The sequence below is a fragment of the Monodon monoceros genome, unplaced genomic scaffold (genome assembly GCF_005190385.1).
Source record: "Monodon monoceros isolate NGI ecotype Baffin Bay Population unplaced genomic scaffold, NGI_Narwhal_1 Super_Scaffold_10, whole genome shotgun sequence".
Lineage (NCBI taxonomy): Eukaryota > Metazoa > Chordata > Mammalia > Artiodactyla > Monodontidae > Monodon > Monodon monoceros.
This window is the reverse complement of record NW_021703766.1, coordinates 12,521,671-12,544,471: the sequence shown is the minus strand read 5'-3', so window position 1 is coordinate 12,544,471 and position 22,801 is coordinate 12,521,671. Positions and strand designations below refer to the sequence as shown.

Sequence of the window (22,801 nt, the reverse complement as noted above, 5' to 3'; positions counted from 1 at the left end):
CTGCGTGCTCTGTGGGTGTTCTCCTTGGCTGGAGGGAACTCTGAACATGTTCTCTGGCCTCGCTGGTTGTTTTTTTTTTTTTGGCTGTGCCGCACAGCTTGTGGGATCCTAGTCCGCAACTCATGATCGAACCTGGGCCCTCAGCAGTGAGAGCGGGGAGTCCCAACCAGTGGACCGCTAGGGAATTCCCTGGCCTCACTGTTGATTCACGATCACTAACCTCAAGGAGACCCTTAGTGCTGCCTGGGAATCCTGCTGTATTTCTACAGTTTATTCATTCTCCTGCCCTCCTAGAGGACTGTTCCAGACCTTCTCCTCTCTTCTCAAAAGTCCCTTCTCAGCCTTTGCTGATGACCTTACTTCCTGTTTAATCGAGAAAACATTATTGGCGCTCACCGCCGTATCTATGCACCTAATTGCATCTGTGCTATTTCCCCTTTCCTGTATTTAGTAGGTCTTTGCTGTCCATGCTCCCAGCAAAGCCCAAGGCCTCCACTTGCGCACTAGGTTTCGTTCCTCTTTGCTGAGTCAAGAGTGTTGCTCCAGCCTTCCTCCCCTCTCTCTTAAAAGTTACTTCTCTAGTGGCACATTCCTATCAGCATAAAACTGTTGGTGTTTCTTTCATCTTGAAAACAGCAACCATAGATTCTCTTGATTCTACTTTTCCTCCAGATACCAACCCATTTCTCTACTTCCTTCTTGAGCAGACTCCTTAAGAATTCTCTTTTCTTGATTCTCTGATTTTTCTCCTTCCAGTCTCCTTGATCCCACTGTAATCAAGTATTTGCCCTCACTTTTCTATCAGAACTGCTCTTCTCGAGGTCACCGAGAACCTTCATGTTGCTAAATCAGTAGTCCCTTCTCAGTTCTCAGTTTGGGGAAGCCAGAATCATTTGACAAGTTGGTCTCCTTGAAACACTTGGTTCACTTGCTTCCGGGATACCACGCTTACCTGGTCTTCTTCCTGCCTCTCTCACTGATGTTATCTCCTTTGCTGATTCCTCCTTATCGTTCTACCTCTAATGCTGAAGGACATAGAGGCTTAGTCCTTGGACCACTTCTCATTCTTTTGTATAGCGCAACCCTGGAGAAGTTTTTGAGGCTAATGTTATAAGTACTGTACATAAGCTGATAACTCCAAAATTCATCTCTCCAGCTCGATTTCTCCCTTGACTTTTTTTTATTTAACTGCTGTGTTGAGATGTAATTCACATGCCATACCAATCACCCATTTAAAATGTACAATTCAGTGGTTTTTAGTGTATTAAGAGAGTTGTGCAGTTATCACCACAGTAAATTTTAGAACATTTTCATTACCCCAGAAAGAAACCCCATAACCATTAGCAGTAACTCTGTTTCTCTCAATCTTACCCCAGGCCTAGACAACTACTAATCTACTTTCTACCTGTATATATTTGCCTATCCTGGACATTTTATAAAAATGGAACCATGTAATATGTGGTTTTCTTGTTTTTTTGTTTGGTTTTTTATTTGCGATACGCGGGCCTCTCACTGTTGTGGCCTCTCCCGTTGCGGAGCACAAGCTCCAGATGCACAGGCTTAGCAGCTATGGCTCACGGGCCCAGCCGCTCCGTGGCATGTGGGATCTTCCCGGACCGGGGCACGAACCCATGTCCCTTGCATCGGCAAGCGGACTCTCAACCACTGCGCCACCAGGGAAGCCCAATATGTGGTTTTTTTGTGTCTGATTTCTTTCACTTAGCATAATGTTTTCAAGGTTCATTCATATTGTAGCATATATCAGTACTTCATTCCTTTTTATGGCTGAATGATATTCCATTGTATATTCCAATGGATTTTGTCTATCCATTCATCTGTTGATTTACATTTGCATTGTTTCCACTTTGGGGGCATTAAAAACAATGTTGTTAAGGACATTCAAGTACAAGTTTTTGTGTGGACATATGTTTTCATTTCACCTGTGCATATACCTTGGATTGAAATTGCTGGGTCATATGGTTACTATGTTTGATCTTTTCTGAGAAACTCCAGATTATTTTCCAAAGAAACTCCACCATATTATATTCCTACCCACAGTGCATGAGGATTCTGATTTCTCTGCATCCTTTCCAGTACTTGTTATTATCTGTTTCTTTGATAATAGCCATCCTTGTGGTTGTGAAGTGGTATCTCATTGTGGTTTTGATTTGCATTTCCCTAAGGATGTCAGGCATGTTTTCTCATTTGTTGCCCCTTTGTATATCTTCTTTGGAGAAATGTCTATTCAAGTCCTTGGACAATTTTTTATTTGGATTGTTTGTTTTTTTGTTGTTGAATTGTAAGCTTTCTGTATATATTTTGGATCCTAGTCCCTTATCAGATACATGATTTGCCAAAATTTACCCATTCTGTTGGCTTTTCATTTTCTTGATAGTGTCCTTTGAGGCACAAAAGTTTTAAATTTTGGTGAAGCTTAATTTGTTTTTTTCATTTGTTTCTTGTACTTTTAAGAAATTGTTGTCTAATTTAAGGTCAGAGAGATTCACCTGGGTTTACTTCTAAGAGTTTTATGTGTTTGATCCCTTTTGAGTTAATTTTTGTCTGTAGTGTGCGGTAGGGGTCCATCTTCATTTTTTTGCATGGGGATATCCAGTTGTTCCAGCATCGTTTATTGGAAACACTGTTCTTTCTCAGTTGAATGGTCTTGGCACCCTTGTCAATCAACCATAGATATTTGGGTTTACTTCTATACTCTCAATTCTATTCCTTTGGTCTATGTGTTTATCCTTATGCCAATACTGTTATGATTACTATAGCTTTGTAGTTAATTTTGAAGTCAGGAAGTATGAGTCCTTCAACTTTGTTCTTCTTTTTCAAGATTGTTTTGGCTTTTTGAGGTTGCTTTCAATTTCCTTTGAATTTTAGGATCAGTTTATCCATTTCTGTGAAAAAGGCACTTGGCATTTTGATAGGGATTGCATTGAATCTCTAGATCAATTTGGGGAGTATTGACATCTTAACAACATTAAAGTCTTCTAGTGTATGAACATGGGATGTCTTTCCATTTTTTTAGACCTTCCTTGATTTCTTTCAGCTGTTTTGTAGTTTTTTGATGTACAAGCCTTGTCTTTGCTTTCATAGTTCATTTTTCCCCCTAGTTGTTTCAGCACCAAATGTTGAAAAGACTATGCTTTCCCCTATTGAATTATCATGGAACCTTTGTAAAAATTCTATTTACAGATAAAGAAGATGTGGTATATATACAATGGAATACTACTCAACCATAAAACAAGATGAAATCTTGCCATTTGCTACAATATAGATGGACCTTGAGAGTATTATGCTAAGTGAAATAAGTCAGACAGAGAAAGACAAATACTGTATGATTTCACTCATATGTAGAATATGAAGAATAAACAAACAAAATGAACAAACCAGGGGCTACCCTGGTGGCGCAGTGGTTGAGAGTCCACCTGCTGATGCAGGGGACACGGGTTCGTGCCCCGGTCCAGGAAGATCCCACGTGCCGCGGAGCGGCTGGGCCCGTGAGCCATGGCCGCTGAGCCTGCGCGTCCGGAGCCTGTGCTTTGCAGCGAGAGAGACCACAACAGTGAGAGGCCCGCGTACCGCAAAAAATAAAAAAAAAAAAAAAAAAAAAAAAAAAGAACAAACCAAAGGAAGACCAGCGCATAGATACAGAGGACAGATTAGTGGTTACCAGAGAAGAAGAGGCAGAGGAGAGGGGAAGGGCAAAATTGGTAAAAGTGATCAACTATATGGTGACAGAGGGCAACTAAATTTTTGGTGGTGAGCATGCTATAGTCTATACAGATGTAGAAATATAAAGTTGTACACATGAAACTTATATATGTTATAAACCAGTGTTACCGAAATAAGAAAGAAAGGAATAAGGAAAAGAAGAGAAACTATTCACCATATATCTGTGGGTCTACTTCTGGACTCTATTCTGTTCTGCTCTATATGTCTGTCCTTATGCCAATTCCACACTCTTTTGATTATTGTGGTGTTATAGTAAATCTTGAAATCAAATATTGATATTGTAAATCCTCTACCTTATTCTTTGAAATTATTGTTTAGAGTATTCTCAATCCTTTGAATTTCCATGTACATTTCAGAATCAGCTTATATGTTTCTAGGAAAAAAGCCTACAGGAATTTTGATTGGGATTGAGTGAAATTTATGAATGAATTTTAATATCGCAACCTCCAATCCATGAAAGTGATTTTCTCTACATTTATTTAAGTGATCTTTAATCTCTCTCAGCAATCTTTTACAGTTTTAGAATAAAGGTCTTGCACACATTTTTAAACATTTATCTCTAAGAATTTCACATTAAAATTATTTTAAAAAATTAATTGTGGTGAACATACACATAACAAAATTTACCATCTTAACCACTTTTAAGGGTTCAGTTCAGTAGTGGTAAGTATATTCATATTGTTGTGTGACCAATTTCCAGAACTTTTTTATCTTGAAAAACAGAAACTCTGTGCCCATTAAACAACAACTCCCCATTTCTCCCTCCCCCAGCCCTTGGAAACCACCATTGTACTTCTGTTTCTATACGTTTGACTACTCTTGCTACCTCATGTAAGTGTTTGTCTTTGCTACATCATATGGTGTTTGTCTTTCTGTAACCTGGCTTTTTTCACTTAGCTTGATATCCTCAGAGTTTATCCATTTATAGCAAGTGCCAGAGTTTCTTTCCGTTTTAAGGCTGATTAATATTCTGTTGCATACATATCACATTTTGTTTAACCATTCATTCATCAATGGACACTTGCGTTGCTCCCATCTTTTGACTATTGTGAATAATGCTGCTGTGAACACGGATATACAAATATCTCTTTGAGACCTTGTTTTCAGTTCTTTTGTAAGTATACAAGGAAGTGGTATTGCTGGACTATATGGTAATTTTATTTTTAATTTTTTGAGAAACTGCCATACTGTTTTCCACAGTGGCTGTACCAGTTTACATTCCCTCCGACAATGTACGAGGCTTCTCTTTAATCCACATCCTTACTAGCATTTGTTATGTCTTGTCTTTTGGATAATAGACATCCTAACAGGTGTAGGGTGATAGGTCATTGTGGTTTTAATTTGTATTTCCCTAATGATTAGTGATGTTAAGCATCTTTTCATGTGCTTGTTGACTATCCGTATATCTTCTCTGGAGAAATTCTGTTCAAGTCTTCTATTTTTAAATTGGGCTATTTGTTTTTTGTTGAGTTGTAGAAGTTCTTTATATATTCTGGATATTAACCCCTTATTAGATATATGATTTGCAAATATTTTCTCCCATTCCGTAGGTTGCTATTTCACTCTGTTGTGTCCTTTGATGCACAGAGGTTTTAAATCTTGATGTGTCTAATTTATCTGTTTTTATTTTTGTTGCCTGTGCTTTTGGTGTCATATCTGTTGAGGGTACTTTTAAAAACTTCATTTTCCGGGACTTCCCTGGTGGCGCAGTGGTCAAGAATCCGCCGGCCAGTGCAGGGGACACGGGTTTGAGCCCTGGTCCAGGAAGATCCCACATGCTGCGGAGCAAGTAAGCCTGTGTGCTGAGCCTGTGCTCTAGAACCTGTGAGCCACAACTACTGAGCCCACATGCCACAACTACTGAAGCCCACGTGCTCGGAGCTCGTGCTCCACAACAAGAGAAGCCACCGCAAGAGAAGCCCGCGCACTGCAATGAAGAGCAGCCCTCTCCCGTTGCAACTAGAGAAAGCCCACGCGCAACAACGAAGACCCAACACAGCCATAAATAAATAAATAAGGAAAATATTTTTTTAAAAAACTTCATTTTCCTATAGTTTATTGCCATATAAATATGATTGATTTTTGTGTGTTGATTTTGTATCTTATGGCCTTGCTAAGTTAAATTGCTGGTTCTAGTAGCTTTTGTGTAGTCCATAGAACTTTCTACACACATAACTACATAATCTGCGAATCAAGACAGCTTTACTACTTCTTTTCAAATCTGTATGCTTTATTACTTCATTGCAGTGGCTAGGATCTACAGTACAATGTTGAATAGAAGTAGTGAGACAGGCATCTTTGGCTTGTTCCCAGCCTTAGGAGGAAGCATTCAGTCTCCCGTTATTAAGTATGATGGTAGCTGTTTCATAAAGTTTCCTTCTATTTCTGGTTTGCTGAGAGTTGTTATTTTCAGCGGCTGTTGAGTTTTGTCAAATGCTTGTTCTGCATCTGTTGTGATGATCATAAGATTTTTCTCCTTTATTCTGTTAATATGATGGATAACATTGTTTTCTAAGAGTAAAAGAATCCAATTGGTCATGATATATTATTCTTTTTATATGTTATTCATTTCAATTTGTTAAAATTTTGCTAAGGATTTTTACTTTTATGCTTATAAGGAGTATTTGTAATTTTCTTTTCAAGTAATGTTTTTGTCTTGTTTTGGTACCAGTAATATTGGCCTCATACAGTGATTTGGGAAGTGTTTCTTTTCTATTTCCTGGACGATGTTGTGTAGTATTTTTTTTTTTCTTAAATGTTTGATAGAATTCACCAGTAAAGTCTTCTGGGCCTGGAATTTTCTTTTTAGAAAAGTTTAACTAAAAATGTAATTTCTTTAACAGGTATAGGGCTATTCAGTTTATTTGTTTCTTATCAAATAAGCTTTAGTAGTTTGTCTTTTTCATGTAATTTGTCCATTTCATCTAAGTTGTTGAATTTATCAGCAAAAAGTTGTTTGTCATATTTCGTTATACTTTTAGTGGCTGTAAGAATGTTTACCCGTCTTTCATTCCTGACTTTGGAAATTTGTGTCTTCTCTTTTTTCTGATTAGTCTGCCTAGAGATTTATCAATTTTATTAATTGTTTCAGTGAACCAGCTTTTGGTTTCATTGATTCAATCTATTGTTTTTCTCTCTTCTATTTTGTTGATTTCTGCTTTTTATTTCTTCCTTCTTTCAGTTTAATTTGCTCTTCTTTTCCTAGCTTCTAAAGCTTGAAGTTTAAATCACTGATTTTAGACCTTTCTTCTTTTCTAAAATAAGCATTTAAAGCCATGAATTTCCCTATAAACACTATTTTAGGCCCTTGGGCCGCGCCCGGCGGGGCATGGCATCCGAGCAAGGCGGTCGTCGGCTGGCGGCCAGTGCTGGGTACCGGGCGGGGGCCGGGGGATCGGCTGCATACTGGGGCCGAGGGCCGGGGCAGGCGGGGCAGCTTTCTGCCTCTCGCTGGCCGCGGCAGCGACAGCGGCAGGCGCCAGCGAGGCCCCTGGGGAGTGGCGGCGCAGCCTGACGGGTGGGACCATCGGCCGCGCTCAACCGGCGCGATGCCTTTCTTGCTCCGTGAGCTGGTGCAGTGGCTGGGCTTCGCTACCTTCGAGATCTTCGTGCACTGTTGGCCCTGCTGGTGTTCTCCGTGCTGCTGGCCCTGCGTGTGGATGGCCTGGCTCCCGGCCTCTCCTGGTGGAACGTGTTCGTGCCCTTCTTCGCCGCTGACGGGCTCAGCACCTACATCACCACTATCATCTCCGTGCGCCTCTTTCAGGATGGAGAGAAGCGGCTGGCCATGCTCCGCCTTTTCTGGTTCCTCACGGTTCTTAGACTGAAGTTCGTCTTCGAGATGTTGTGCCAGAAGCTGGTGGAGGCGACTCGGGAGCTCTGGTTTGGCCTGATCACGTCTCCGGTCTTCATTCTCCTGCAGCTGCGCATGATCCATGCCTGCCGGGTCAACTAGCCTCGCAGAAGATAAGCTAGAATGCGGGACCCCAGGCTGAGGTCCTGCTGCACCAGAGGAGAATTCTGGGTCTGAAAGCCAGCTTGTGCCCTGCTGGGTGCCCAGCTTTCTCTCTATCAGTCATCTCTGAAATTGTTCCCTCAGCAGGGCTAAAAAGAGCAGCCTTGATTCTTAAAATGTATCCCCTCTTATTTCATGCTTTGAATAGCTAATCTTGAGTTGAGATCCTGAGAAGGATCCTGAGAAGGCCAGACAGCCCTGAACTCCTCTGACAGTTGGAAACTGCATATAAGTAAAATGTCCTGATGGGCTCTGAGTATTTTCATGGATCCTGGGAAAGTACCCACTGTGCAAAGGCTGCAAAGCTGGACTCGGGATCTCCCCTGGCCAGCAGTGCTGACCTGAGAGCTTACTGCCCCATCCACCCAGACAAGACTTCCTTAGATGCTTGAGCTCTAAAAAGTGTAAGCCCACTTGTGTCTCCTCCCCAGTGCAACTGGGGAGGATGGCTCTTTCTTCATTCCAGCCCAGGCAGACCGGAGTATGTTGAATAAGCATGATCGGGACTCTATCTGGATATCTGTCGCCTGAGAAAAGAACTTGCTTTCAACGCGCTGCTTGTCTTCCTATCCCAGCAGACTGCATTGTCACGACTTTTCCACTACCTCGTGGCTGGCATAGTGCACCTGAGACCTTTAGGCTGCCCTAAGGGACCAGAGAGTGGAACAGGTGCTCTGACGCGCATAGCCATTGAGACCTACACATGGGAAGTTTGCAGATGGTCTCAGGCCACGCCTGTTGGCCTAAGGGCTTTGGTTTGATGCCGTCAGGTGCCAAATGAGAACATTTGCTGAGATAAAAATAAGAGAATGTTTTGCTGAAAACAAACAAAAAAACCCAGTATTTTATTTAGCTGTTTAAAAATGTTATGAATTCTATAAATTCTGATATATTGTGCTTTTATTTTCATTCATTTCAATATATTTTCTAATTTTTTGTGATTTTTTTCCCCTATAACTTATAGGTTATTAGAATATCATATTTAATTGCCAGATATTTAGGGATTTTCCAGATAACTTTCTGGTATTGGTTTTTAGTTTAATTCTGTTGTGATCAGAGAACATACTTTGTATGACTTGAATCCTCTTAAATTTTTTTGAGATTTGTTTTGTGGCTCAATATGTTTTAGTTTGCTGAACATTCAACATGCATTTGAAAAGAATGTGTTTTCTGCTGTTCTTGAGTAGATCTTCTGTCAATGTCAGTTAGGTCAATTTGGTTGATGGTGTTTTTCAGGTCTTCTGGAACTATACTGATTTTCTGTCTGCTTGTTTTATCAATGATAGAGGGCAGAGTGTTAAAATCTCCAGCAATAATTGTAGCCACTCCAGCTTTCTTTTGATTAGTGTTCACATGGTTATCTTTTTCTATCCTTTTACTTTTAATCTATCTGTATCTTCTTGTTTAAAATGGGTTTCTTAGAGAAAACATACAATTTTGTGTTGCTTTTATCCAGACTCTCTTTGCCTTTTAACTGGAATGTTTGCATTTAATGCAGTTATCAGTATGATTGGGTTTAAGTTGACCGTCTTGCTTGTTTTCTGTCTCTGTTCTTTGTTTCTTTTTATCCTCTTTGCTTGACTTCATTTGTACTAAGAGAATTTTTTATTCTATTTTATCTCCACTATGAGCTTGTTAGCTTTTTACCTCTTTGGCTTATTGTTTTTAGGGGTTGCTATAGGTTTTACCTTATACATTTTTAACTTACCATAGTGTATCTTCAGTTAGTCTTATACTACTTCATGGATAGGCTAAGAACCTTGCAACAGTATTCTTCCATTTATTTGCCTTCAGCAGAAGATTTCTAAGTCCTTCACTGCTGCCTCAAGTTCAACTACTATACCTGAGAGGAGGGTGAGTGAGTAGTCCCTAAATAATAAAATTGAGATTTCGCAGTTCATAGAGCAGACATTATAAGATTTGAGCAAATCATATTAAGTTGAGACCTGAAAGCACATATAGTCTTATTTTTCTGGTTCTGTGGTTCAGGTGACTATAAGGGTGAGGAAATTTCAGTATAACAGAGACAGGTGAAGACTGGGCTATAATTAGTAGGAGGCTGCCAGTATCAATTTGATGCCAGTTAGAGAAGATTCAACTTACTACCTCATATAAGAATCAGGGATCATATTGGGAATCTTTGGTCTCCTAAACCCTAGCAGAACTAAGCTCCTCTACCTGTTAGCATCCTTCTGAATATGAAGACTATTTGTCCTGTTTCAACCAAAGCCTTCCTCTCTCTCAAGCCATAAACTCAAGGACTTGTTACTTCCCAGCACTGAAGTGTTCACTAGCCAGCTCTCAGTTTTGAGTTGGGATCATTAAGACTTGCATAGCTGCTTTAGGCTCAGAGCTCTTCTCTGCACTTCTCCTTTTAAGGATCTATCTCTAGACAAGGATGGCCTGTTCTCTGGCAGCTAAGTTATCTGCTCTGTCATTTAAAAATTTTTGGACAACCTGTCCACAAATATGGAAGCAACTTCACTAATTTTCTTTCTCAGATGTTGAAATTATAAACCCTTGAAAGGATAGTAATACCTGTATGGTACTTGGATCAGTAAGATTTATTCAGTGTACCTGGATACTTATGTTTAATTCCCCTGAGCACTATGAACTGAGCCATATGTGATTCAGTTTCTTTATCGTGTTTGCTTAGATGTTCAAGAAAATCCTTCGGCTATGCAATACTTTATAGGTTCAGTTGCATTGATTTGGGAGGGAAGAGAGAAGGTAAACATGAACTTGACATTTCTTGAGTGCTCATTCAGTGCCAAACTTCCCATCTTATAGACGGGAAACAACAAAGCCAGAATCTGAATCTGCCTGACTCAGCACCTGCTCGTGCAGCCTTTGTGATGGGTCGCATCTTAGATGTGACTGGGTTTAAATTCTCTTCCCTATTGTAAAATTGACAGGGGTGCTGGTATACAGAGGGAAGAGCAGACTGGATGATACTGTAGAAAGCTATGTCTTTAGGGTCTTTTGTTCCTTCTGTTTCAGTAAACTCTTAATATGAGTGGAATCACATTGATAGGTTGGTGTGCAGTGGCAGTCCTGTGTCTGATCTGGCCTTTAGAAAAACATAAAACATTCATGTAACTTGATTTTTTAATATACAATTTGGGAAGCAACAAAATCTTTGGCCGACAGATGTGAAAAAAAGTCTATGAAGCAGATTGGGTCTGGCTTATGAACACTTATTTTCTTTCCCCGGTAGCTAGATTTCAGACTCCTCCCACCCCTGAGGTGTATAGAGACCAAGTCCATACATGTTAACTACAGTCTGCACACCATTTACCTAGAAAAACGTTTCAGAGCAGACTTGAAACCTATTTTTATACTCTATTGTTAGGTAACAAAACCTACCCCAAAACTTAATGGCTTTAGAACACAGCCATTTTATATTTGCTCATAATTCTGTGTCTCAGGAATTGAGGCAGGGCTCAGCTGGCTGGTTCGTCTCTGTGTGGCCACAGGTGGGGCATTTCATGAGATTGTAGTTGATGGTGACTGGGGGTGGAACATCTAAGATGGCTTCACTCACAGGACAGGGACCTTGGTGGGCGTGGCTAGGAGGCAAGGATCTCTCCCTCTCCAAGTAGCTTTCTCACCACTTGTTTAGCTTGGGTTTCCGTAAAGTGGGAGCTGGATTCCAAGAGCAAGCATTCCAAGCAGTGAAAGCAGAGCTGACGTTCTCTTAGGGTCCAGCCTCAGAAGTTACTTGCTGTCATTTCCTCCACATTCTGTGGGTCTGAACAGGAATCTGGGCTAGGAGAGGGGCCATTGCAGAGAAGCCTGTGGGATGGACATTATTGTTGTGACTGTCTTTAGAAATATAATTTATCATTGAATCCTTCCTCTGGAGAGCTTGAGCCCCACCCCAGGCCATTTCAGTCAGAATCTGAAGAAACGGTGAGGTGAGGTGCTCTTAGGGAAGTCCCGTGTGTGCTCTTCTAAGCACCCAGCCTGGCTCTTTCTGGCTCCTGCAACATGGCATACGATGTGCGAGACCACTCCCTCTCCTTTGAACCATAGTGATCAGAGAAATTGAAAATAATTTAAGCGCTGTTTCATTTTTTTCTAGAACACAGTCCTACCTCTGTAAAAATTTCCCCCGTCTGTTCCCGCACATGCTGACGTTTAGTACTATTGTTTTTTATGATACTAGAAAGTATGGTGAATTCCCGGTACGAACTTGGTCTTCTGTGTCTGTGTCTTCTGTGATAGCAGAGCACTAGACTCCAGTAGTTACTGAGTTGAACCATTAAAAATGGCACCACTGCTGCTGAGGGTTTTCTGTGGTAGTCAGAATTGGGATCCTATGGATCAGACAATTGCACATCCCTGTTAAGAATTCAGAAAGACATGTGATCTTGCATCTGAACAGATTTAAAATTAGATTCAGCCTGAAAAGTGGCCTAAACATTTTTAAAGGAGAAATTTTTTTTTTAATGTGGAGGCATATTTAGAATGCCTTGAATAAATACAATTTACTTCTCTGCACATTACTTTATTTAGAAAGGCCTAAGGCAGAACCCCTTCTGATTTTGAACCATTTAAAATAGAGGACATTTACTTTATCATTTTCAAAATAGGAACACACAAGTTTTACTCTTGAAACTACTGGAATTAATTGTATATGAGAGTGTTGTAGTTCATGAAGTGCTGAACCATGAGATTCAGCATGGGATTCTCCCTATACAGTTGGCCCTCTCTGTCCGCAGGCCCCCAATGCATGGATTCAACCATGGAAAAAATTCCAGAAAGTTCCAAAAAGCAAAACTGGAGTTTGCCACTCACTGGTAACTATTGAATATTTACATAGTGTTTACATTGTATTAGGTATTGTAAGTAATCTAGAGATGATTTAAAGCGTATGGGAGGATGTATGTAGGTTTTATGCATCTTATGTAAGGGTCTTGAGCATCCATGGATTTTGGTTTCCGTTGCGGGGGGCAGGGGGGTGAGGGTGTCCTGGAACCAATCCCCTGTGGATGGATACCAGGGGTGACTCTCCCTGTAAGAGGTGTGGATTCCCAGGCCCTCCTCTCCTGAAGAGGCTGTGTAATAGATCTCTGGTGGGACTTTGGAATCTATTTTTACTGAGTATTCTGGGAACTTCTTAGAAATGCAAAGTCATGGGCCCCATCCCAGACCTTCTGAATCCATATCAGGGATGGGAGGATATCTGGGGTGTCTGGGTTTTAACAGGTTTTCCAGGTGATTCTTACACTTGCTAAAGTTGGAAGAGCACTGTTATAGAGAAATCCCTTTCTTAGTTCTCTGCCTGAAAACTCCATTTCTACTAGAAAGTATCCCAAAAGATTTTCACTTACAGAGTTGTACAACTATCACTAAAATCCAATTTTGTAACACTTCCATCCCCCCAGAAGTTACATTATATCTGTTTGTAGTCAGTCCCTGCTCAGTCCCACTGATCTGCTGTCCTGGATTTGTGTTTTCTGGGAATTTCTTATAAATGAAATCATACAATATGAAGTCTTTTGCATTTGGCTTCCTTCTTTTAGGTTCCTCCATGTTGAGCGTGTTGTTCTTTTTTAATGCTAAATAGTTTTCCATTGTATGAACTTACTGCATTTTGTCTGTCCATTCACCAGGTGGTAGACAATTAGACTGTTTTTAGTTTAAGGCAAATATGAATTATGCTGCTGTGAACATTCATGTGTAAGTTTTTATGTGGATATGTGTTTCCACGTGGCAGGTCTTTGTTTAACCTTTTAAGAAACAGACTTTTCCAAAGTGGTTGTACATTTCAGCAGTGGATAGGGGTTCCAATTTTCTCACATCCTCAAAACACCTGGTGTTGTCAGTCTTATGAACTTATAGCTATTCTAGTAGGTGGGTAGTGGTATCTTATTGTGGTTTTTTATTTGCGTTTCCCCAATGACTAATGATGTTGAGCCTCTTCTCGTGTGCCTAATAGCAATTCATATGTCTTTTTTGGTGAAATGTCTACTCATACCTTTGCCCATTTGTTTTTTACCAGGTTGGCTGTTGTCTTACTGAGTTTTAAAAGTTCCCTATGTATTCCGGATATGTGATTTGAGAATATTTTCTCCCAATATATGGCTTGTCTTTTCATTTTCTTATATGGTGTTTTTTAAAGAGCAAATATTTTAAATTTTGATTGAGTCCAGTTTATCAATGGTTTTCTTTTTTTTTTTTTTTTAAGATGTTGGGGGCAGGAGTTTATTTATTTATTTTTGCTATGTTGCGTCTTCATTTCTGTGTGAGGGCTTTCTCTAGTTGTGGCAAGCAGGGGCCACTCTTCATCGCGGTGCGCGGGCCTCTCATTGTCGTGGCCTCTCTTGTTTGGAGCACAGGCTCCAGGTGCGCAGGCTCAGTAGTTGTGGCTCACGGGCCTAGCCGCTCCGTGGCATGTGGGATCCTCCCAGACCGGGGCTCGAACCCGTGTCCCCTGCATTAGCAGGCAGATTCTCAACCACTGCACCACCAGGGAAGCCCCCAATAGTTTTCTTTTATTGATCATGCTTTTGTTGTCATATGTAAAAAGATCTTTGTCTAATCCAAAGATCACGGAGATTTTCTCCTGTGATTTCATCTAGAAGTTTTATAGTTTTAGTTCTTACATATGTTTCTATTCCATTTTAAGTTAATATTGGGGTATGGTATGAGGTAAGGGTCTCAGCTCCTTTTTTTTTTTTTTTAAAGAACCACTTGTACATTCAGTTGTCTTAGCCCCATTTGTTGAAAAGACCATTCTTTCTCCCCACTGAATTCACTTGGCAAAGTCAACTGGCCATAAATGTAAAGGATTATTTCTGGACTCAATTCTGTTCCATTGATTTATATGACTATCATTATCTTGGTTACTTACAGCTTTATAGTTAAGTTTTGAAATCTGGTAGTGTATGTTCTTCGAATTTGTTCTTTTTCAAAATCTTTTTAGCTATACTAGGTCCTTATATTTCCATCTAAATTTTTACAATCAGCTTGTCAATTTCTACAAAATGGTTATCAGTTTTTGAATCCTGATGTTTTTCATTCAGGAGTCTTTATGACTTCTCAGAGAGCAACTGAAACTGACTCTGCTCTTTGAGAGGTTATAATAAACGGTTCCTGAGAGACACTTGATGTACCGGCCTCTCTCCAGGTTAGGCATGCAGCGGGTTGAACAGCTAATGAGAACACAAGGCAAGGCCAACTCCTGAGTAGCGATGACTGGGGTGTTTCTCTTAACCTCGATGGCTCACCAGTAGTTGGCACTCCATAAATACATAATAGGAGTAAGAGACCATGTACAATAAAGAACGAGTTGAGGATAGTGCCTTTATCTTCCCTGTTCTTTTTGAGCCTTCCATATTTTAAAGCCACCTTTGTAGCCATGAGTTGTGAAGCAGCCTGGCCAAGGCTGGTTCCCTCTTCGTTGAGTTACCAGCAGCTTCATGGTTTTATCAGATTTTTTTCACCTGTTCTTGCTTAAGCCTGTAACACATTATCACTCAAACCAGACATTCTTTTATCTTTTCAGAAGCTTGCCAGAGGAAACTCTGGTACTTCCCTTCCTCAGTTTTACTTAGAGGAACATTTTATCTCTGGCCTGCAAAGGATGGCTGTTCATCTTTTAACATTTTAAATGTGTATTTCTTTTGAACAGGCCGCCTTCCAGACTGTAGTTCTTATCTTCCTTCTCTTTCACTAGGCCTCTTTGGGCTGGATTTGCTTAAACCCAGCTAATGTTTATTGAGCATTTGACTATATGCAGGGTATCATTTTAGGCCCTACTAGATGTGCAGAAATGGACAAAACACGGTTCTTGCCCTCATGGAGCTTGCGCTTTCAGAATTTAATCCTTGGAAGTCTTTTGCAGTGGTTTAGCTATCAAACTTGCTGGGTAAAGGACAGGCGTCCTCGTCCTGTTGACTCACTTTGCTGCCTTTGATTTTACAAGGATCAAATTGTTTAATGGACATTCTGCTTTCCCTTGGAAAAAAAGGTCTGTATATATAACAAATGAACCAATAGTGACACACTTATAAATGGAGTAACATAATATTTTAAGCACCTCATCTGTTATTTAATATTTTATTCTTCCAGGGGAGCTTAACATGGTTCTCTTTCATCCATGGGTCTCTTGAAAGTGGGATTTTTTTTTTTTTCTCTCCAACATTGCTTAATACTTCCATCTGAAGGAGGCAGTGGCAGAGGATTTGAGACAGTGATTCTGTTAGCTGCCTCCCCTGTCCCTTTCTGTGTTGTGGGAAACCCTCGTCTTTACCAGAACCTCCTGGCAGGTGTCCTGGTTGGATCAGTGGTCAGTGCTTGTCTGGTGACCTCATGGATTCAGTTAGGGACATGTTCTTTGAGTGCCTGTTGTGAGAGTTTTGTTTATTTCTTTGTTTTTAATCTAACCCACACCCATGCAAAATAGATTCCCCATGCCAGAACCAGAATAACTCTGGCCAGGGCTCAAGAAAAACCTGGTAACTGACTAAAATTAAACACATGAACTCTCCCTGCCCTTTGCACTACAGTTTTTTATTAGGTATTCTTGACTGTTTTTTCCCCTTAGGAAAAGGCTGGGAAGTGGAAGCTTGAGTCATTATCCTAGGCATAGAGAGGGGATGGATGAGTGGGGAAGGTTACTGCTAATAAGCATAGGTGGGGCCAGTGCAGGTTTTTACTGGATCTAAGATTTCTTTTTTAACCTAGCAATAAAGATTCCATGGCATTATCAATCACTGGCTTTATCCAAGGGATCCCTATCATGGTCCTAACTTGACTTTGAATGTGAACCGTATTGCACCTGGGGCCTATAATCCTGCGTTGCTCTTTTGACTAGGCTGAATCTTCTCTTTAATGATCTCCCTGATTACTCCCAGGTGGAGAATGTGGTATATTTATCCCTGACACCTTTCAGATTATAGTGGATCACAGCCCTGAGAAAAGGGCACTACCTAAAGTTGGTTTTTATTCTGACTTGAAAATAAATGTCTTGGAAATTAAATCGCTTTCTTTGCTGGTTTTACCTTCCTGCTGGGGTAGTAGTAGTATGGGAGTGAGGTTAAAGTCCCCTGAAAAAGCATGTGTGTACAGATAGTAGAGAACCGTGTTGTGGGACTTTTTAAAACATCATGAGCCCCTTAGAATTTAATGTTTGCATTTTTCTGGACCTCAAGAGGTTTTTATTTTTATCCAAAAAAAAAATGAAGCCTTTCAAAAATACAGGACAGTACAGAAAGTAATATGGCAAACATCTATGTTCCTATCACCAAGATGAAATGTTTAACATAAACACCCTTGCTGTGGATTTATCTGTTCTGTACTTATATGCATCTCCATGATTTTGTGTGTGTATTAAAAATGAATAGATAGAAAGTATCTGTTTCTTTGTAACTTGGCTTTTTTGGTTTTTAATTCAGACTTGTGTTTTTGAGATGTATTTGTGCAGATCCAGCCCATTTATTTTAATTACTTTGTAGTGTTCCCTTGATATGTGGACAAATATATCTCAACTTTTTCATCTGTCTGCACAGTGAGGGACAGTTAATGAACGTACCTGTTAGTTTTCTAATTGTTGTTGGCATATTAAGAGGGGTCCTGTTGACTTTCTTGTGTGTAGATCTCACGTCTGGCAATTTTACTGAGCTTGTATGAGTTCTAGCAGTTTCTAGATTCTCCTGCCTTTCCTAATGCAGATAATCATATCACACTTGCGTTTCTTCCTTTCTGGTCCTTATATCTTTTGCATCTTTTTCTTGTTGTGTTAGTTTGCTAGGACTGCCATAACAAGATACCACAAACTGAGCGGCTTACACAACAGAAATTTATTTTCTCACAGTTCTAGAGGCTGGAAATTCAAAATCAAGGTGTCGTCAGTGTCGATTTCTTCTGAACCTCTCTCGTTGGCTTGTAGATGGCTGTCTTCCCTCTGTGTGTGTATCCTAATCTCCACCTCTCATAAGGACACTAGTCATATAGGATTAGGGCCCACCCTAATGACCTAATTTAACCTTAATTACCTCCTTAACTGCCCCATCTCCAAATAGTCACATTCTGGGTTACTGGGTGTCAAGACTTCAACATAGGAATTAGGAGGGACACAGTTCAGCCTGTAATACTACGCTGGCTGAGCTGGCGCATACCCCCCTAAATGGAAGCAGTTATGGTGGGCATCCTTGATTTGTTCCTGACCGCAGAGGGATTTTAAAGAGAACATTCTTAAAGTTTCACCACCGAAAGTGATCGTTGCTGTGGCTTTGTAGGTGCTTTTCACTGGGTTAGAGAAGGTCCTTTCTGACCCTTCTTTGCCCTCAGGGATGGATGTTGGAGTTCCAACCGCATGAGAGCCTGCTTTCATCCGTTAGAGCTCAGAAAACTAAAATGCCTGGCTTTCCTCACCGCAGGGTCCAGAGAGATGACCTGGGCCCCATCCCAAGGCTAATTTGGAAAGAGCAGTTAACTTGAGGCCATGGAGGCGGCATGCTGACAGGGTCAAATTCTAGCATGTAAATGGCATCAGGGATGGGGGGTGTGATGGTGGCGTTTTTCTCAACTGTCCCCGAGATGGGAGGCTCCTCATTGGTCCATTTGTGTTACGGTGTTTGGCCTTGTCCTCAGAAGCTTAGCTTACGTGTTACTCTGCCACCGTTAACCTTTTCGATGCCTAAACACCATGGTCATTTTCTGCTGGGTGCTGTGTTTTTGGCCAGTTTGTCCTCCCTTTCCCTCTATTTGGGTTTGCTCTGTAGTTCTTTCCTAGGTTTTTGAGTTGGACCCTCTCAATAATGATTTTACGTTATTATCATTTTCTCGTATATTCGTTTTCCACAACTTTTTAATATAAATTTTTAAATTTTTGGCTGTGTTGGGTCTTCGTTGCTGCGCGTGGGCTTTCTCTAGTTGCAGCGAGCGGGGGCTACTCTTTGTTGCGTGCGCAGGCTTCTCATTGCAGTGGTTTCTCTTGTTGCAGAGCATGGGCTCTAGCCACGCGGGCTTCAGTAGTTGTGAAGTAGTAGTTCTTTTCAGGCTCTAGACCACAGGCTCGGTAGTTGTGGTGCATGGGCTTAGTTGCTCCGCGGCATGTGGGATCTTGCCGGACCAGGACTCAAACCTGTGTCCCCTGCATTGGCAGGCGGATTCTTAACCACTGTGCTACCAGGGAAGTCCAGCATTTTCCACAACTTTATTGAGACACAATTCACATATAATTCATGCATTTAAAGTATACAATTCTTTTTAGTGTATTCAGGGTGTGCAACCATCATCACCATCAATTTATCCCAGAAACAAGCTCTGCACCCTCCACATCTTCTCTCCGCCCCCCCTCCCCCAACCCAAGTCTCCCAGAATTAGGCAATCTATCAATACTTCCTGTATAAGTTTGCCTGTTCTAGTATATGCATTTTAAATTTCCCATAGGTTCTGCTTTGCTGTCCCACAAGCTCTTTTAATCCACAGATGAATTATTTTTTTATCCCCTTGTATTGTTTTCTTTCTAAAAATCACTTTGACATTAACATAAGAAGTCTTTTGCTGATTTAGTATTCAGGATTCATGGCTGTAGAATATCTAGTGAAAATATTATTCTTAGATCTTTTGGTGTGGTTGGCAATTACATTTCCTTAGATGATCCAATACAAATGCATACTATTATCTGCTCTAAGTAGTGTGGAAATTAAATCCCCTGAAATAAATGAACTAACTCTCCCTCAAATGATCTCCTGGGGACTTACTTCTTTCTATAAGTTACTTGGCTTGGAACCATATTAAATCATTCATTAAGTGCCTCCAGTTCTTTCATTCTTTTTTAACCCCCACATTCATTGCCATATTTAATTGTCTTGATAGAGACATTGGTTTTATGTTTATAAATGTATAAGATATATTTTTTCTTTTCCCCAATTTGTTATTTTGAAAGATTTAAATCCTACAGAAATCTTAAAGAATAGGACAACGAATACCTATATTCCCCTCACCTAGATTTAGCCAACTAACATTTTGTCGTATTTGAACTCTTTTCCCTCTCACTCCCTTATCTCTTTCATGTATAATTTTTTCTGAACAATTTAAAAGTTAAGATGTAGGGACTTCCCTAGTGGCGCAGTGGTTAAGAATCCGCCTGCCAATGCAGGGGACACGGGTTCAGTCCCTGGTCCGGGAAGATCCCACATGCTATGGAGCAACTAAGCCCGTGGGCCACAACTACTGAGCCTGCGCTCTAGAGCCCACGTGCCACAACTACTGAAGCCCGCGTGCCTAGAGCTCGTGCTCCACAACAAGAGAAGCCACCGCAACGAGAAGCCTGCGCACCACAATGAAGAGTAGCCCCCGCTCACCGCAACTAGAGAAAGCCCGCATGCGGCAACAAAGACCCAACGTAGCCGAAGGAAAAAAAAAAGTTAAGGTGTAGACGTTACTGTATACGTATTTGTAGGATCTGTCAGACTGTACTGTTTTTGGAGTCTTGCCCTTGGTGGATTGTTTCCCTCTGTGTTTTGTAATTTTTGACTGCAACCTCATCATCAGAGTAGGAGGTGCAGGCCTGTAGCTGCAGAGCTCAGGAGAGGCTTTTCTTCCTCTGTAGCACAAGCAGACCAACCTCCCCCTAACCCTCACTTTCTCTTTTCAGTTCTCTTGGTTTCTGGCACTTGGGGATTTCCAGTTCTTTCTTTTGTTTTCCAATAGTATTAGGTAGTTGTAGCAGTAGGGTTTTCTGATTTTCTAGGCTATCATATTACTGTAACTGGAAGTTCCCCTGGTTTTAATTTTGGGAATTGAGACTTGGCGCTTCAAATAAGTTTTAAGTCTTCGGTTTACTCTCCTGTGAACTTTCAGCAAGTGACTCAAGTTGGTATCGTTCTCACGATTTAACAAGTCCCGGATTCTTAGCTCCCAAATCATTATTAATCCTGATTACAAAGATCTTACCGGTTATTTTTTTCTTAATGATTGGGGGTTGGAGAAGGGATGGGGTGGTGAAAAGCAGCAGGGAGGATGGTGAAGTTGTTAAGTTGTAGAAGCCCCAAGGGCCCTGTTTTGCTTATTCTTCCGGTTCTTAAGGGCATCAGCACATCAGCATTTAAATGTGTCAGAATGGTTTCCTTTTCTATATGATCAAGCTAGAGCAAAGTTATTGCATTTTAAAAGATGAAAAGAATCGCGGTTCACTCCCCTGCTGAGGTTGTAGTTTGAAGGATTTATGACTTTTTAACATTTTCTTTTTTTAGACAGGATCTTATTTTCAACAACAGATGGAAACAGCTGTGTCTAGAGCATGTCCCCTTCTGCGTCTCATGAAATTTACTAGCAAATAATGGTTTAGAAGCTCTGAAAACTGAGAGAACCCTGTTTTGACAAACCTAGGCTTCAATATGATGGGTGTGAAACACTCAGTTTTTTAAAAACTCTATAATTTTTAGTTTGCAAATTTGCACCTGCTCCAATGTCACTTAGAAAGCATCTCTCTCTCTCTCTCTCTCTCTTTTTTTTTCCCTCTCCTCTCCTTTTGGTCCACTTGACCTACCTCTTTTTCTCCCACATTACCCATTTGGATTATCTCAATCCTAATATTTCATGTAATGCCAAGATTACTATCCCAAGGAAGGAAGGGATGATGTCTTTAGGCACAAATGGCTCAGAAATATCAATAAACATTTTTGGTAATTGGTTAAGTTTACTTTAGTTTTAGAATTAGAAGATGAAGTTTTTGTGATTAAGAGACCTCTATAGACTTTGGTTTTTCTTCTCTACAGTAAGTGGTTAGACTAAATGAGTAGTTCTTAACTAGGGAAGTTTGGAATCGTCTGAGGAACTTTTGTTTAACTTTTTATTTTGAAATAATTATAGATTCACAGGAAGGTGTAAGCATAATGGAGTGGTCCCTTGTACCTTCATGCAGTTCCCTTGCAGTGGTATATCTTATGTAACTGTGGCACAATATCAAAACGAGGACATTGGCATTGGTACCTTTGGGACAATCCACAGACCTTCAGATTTCACCACTTGACATCCACCCGTGTGTGTGTGTGTGTGTGTGTGTGTGTGTGTGTGTGTGTGTGTAGTTTGTGTAGTTTTATCACATGTGTAAGTTGGAGTACCAGCCACCACAATCAAGCTATAGAATGTTCCATCACCACCAAGATCCCCAGTCCTTCCCTTTATTCCCCTGGCAACCACTGATCTATTCTCCATCTCTATAATTTTGTCATTTTGTTAATGCTCTATAAATTGAATCATACAGGTGTATAACCTTCAGGATTGGCTTTTTTCTTTTCTTAAAAAAAATATTTATTTGGCTGCACCGGGTCTTTGTTGCGGCACGCGGGGTCTTTAGTTGTGGCATGCGGGCTGTTAGTTGTGGCATGTGGGATCTAGTTCCCCAACCAGGGATCGAACCTGGGCCCCCTGCATTGGGAGCCCAGAGTCTCAACCACTGGACCACCCTTTCCAAGTTGTTGTGTATATCAAGATTTCATTCCTTTTTTGTTTTGCTTTTTTTTGTTAAGCAGTATTCCACAGTTTGGATGGACCACAGTTTGTTTAACCAACCTGAGGAACTTCTAAAAAATACTTGTTTGCTGGCACAGCCATAACACCACCACTATCACTACCCACCCCAAATACATCTTTTTTACTATACTTATTTTGTCATCGTATTTCTTTTCATCTCGCCACTCTTCTATCTATCCATCAATCTTATTTTTTGACGCATTTCAAAGTAAATGCAGACATCTGTGTACTTTCCTCTTAATATTTCAACATGCACACAATTAAGGTGTTCAGTATTTGTTTATAGTTTCTCTTGATATAAAATTTGCATACAGTAAAATGCACACATTTGAAGTATACATTCACTGAGTTTTGACAGTGTATACGCAAGAACGTTGCAAATCCCCATCGAGATAGAAAAATTACATTACCCTGCCAGCCTCAGCTTGTGGGTCAGGAGAGTTAGAGTGGGGCCCAAGCATGAGTCGTTTGTAAAGGACCCTAATTTTGAGGAAGCTGATTCTGATGTATGCCTTTGTAAAGTACCCTTGCTGACCTGACAAGCCGCCTTCA

The 22,801-nt window shown here is 40.6% G+C and overlaps 1 protein-coding gene and 1 pseudogene across 3 annotated transcripts in view; both read left to right on the top strand.

The window, feature by feature from the left end:
* Window positions 1-22,801, top strand: part of ZNRF1 (zinc and ring finger 1) — a 104,561-nt gene that overhangs the window by 26,327 nt on the left and 55,433 nt on the right. The gene's annotated exons all lie outside the window — the stretch shown is intronic.
* LOC114904308 lies at window positions 7,060-8,590 on the top strand (annotated as a pseudogene).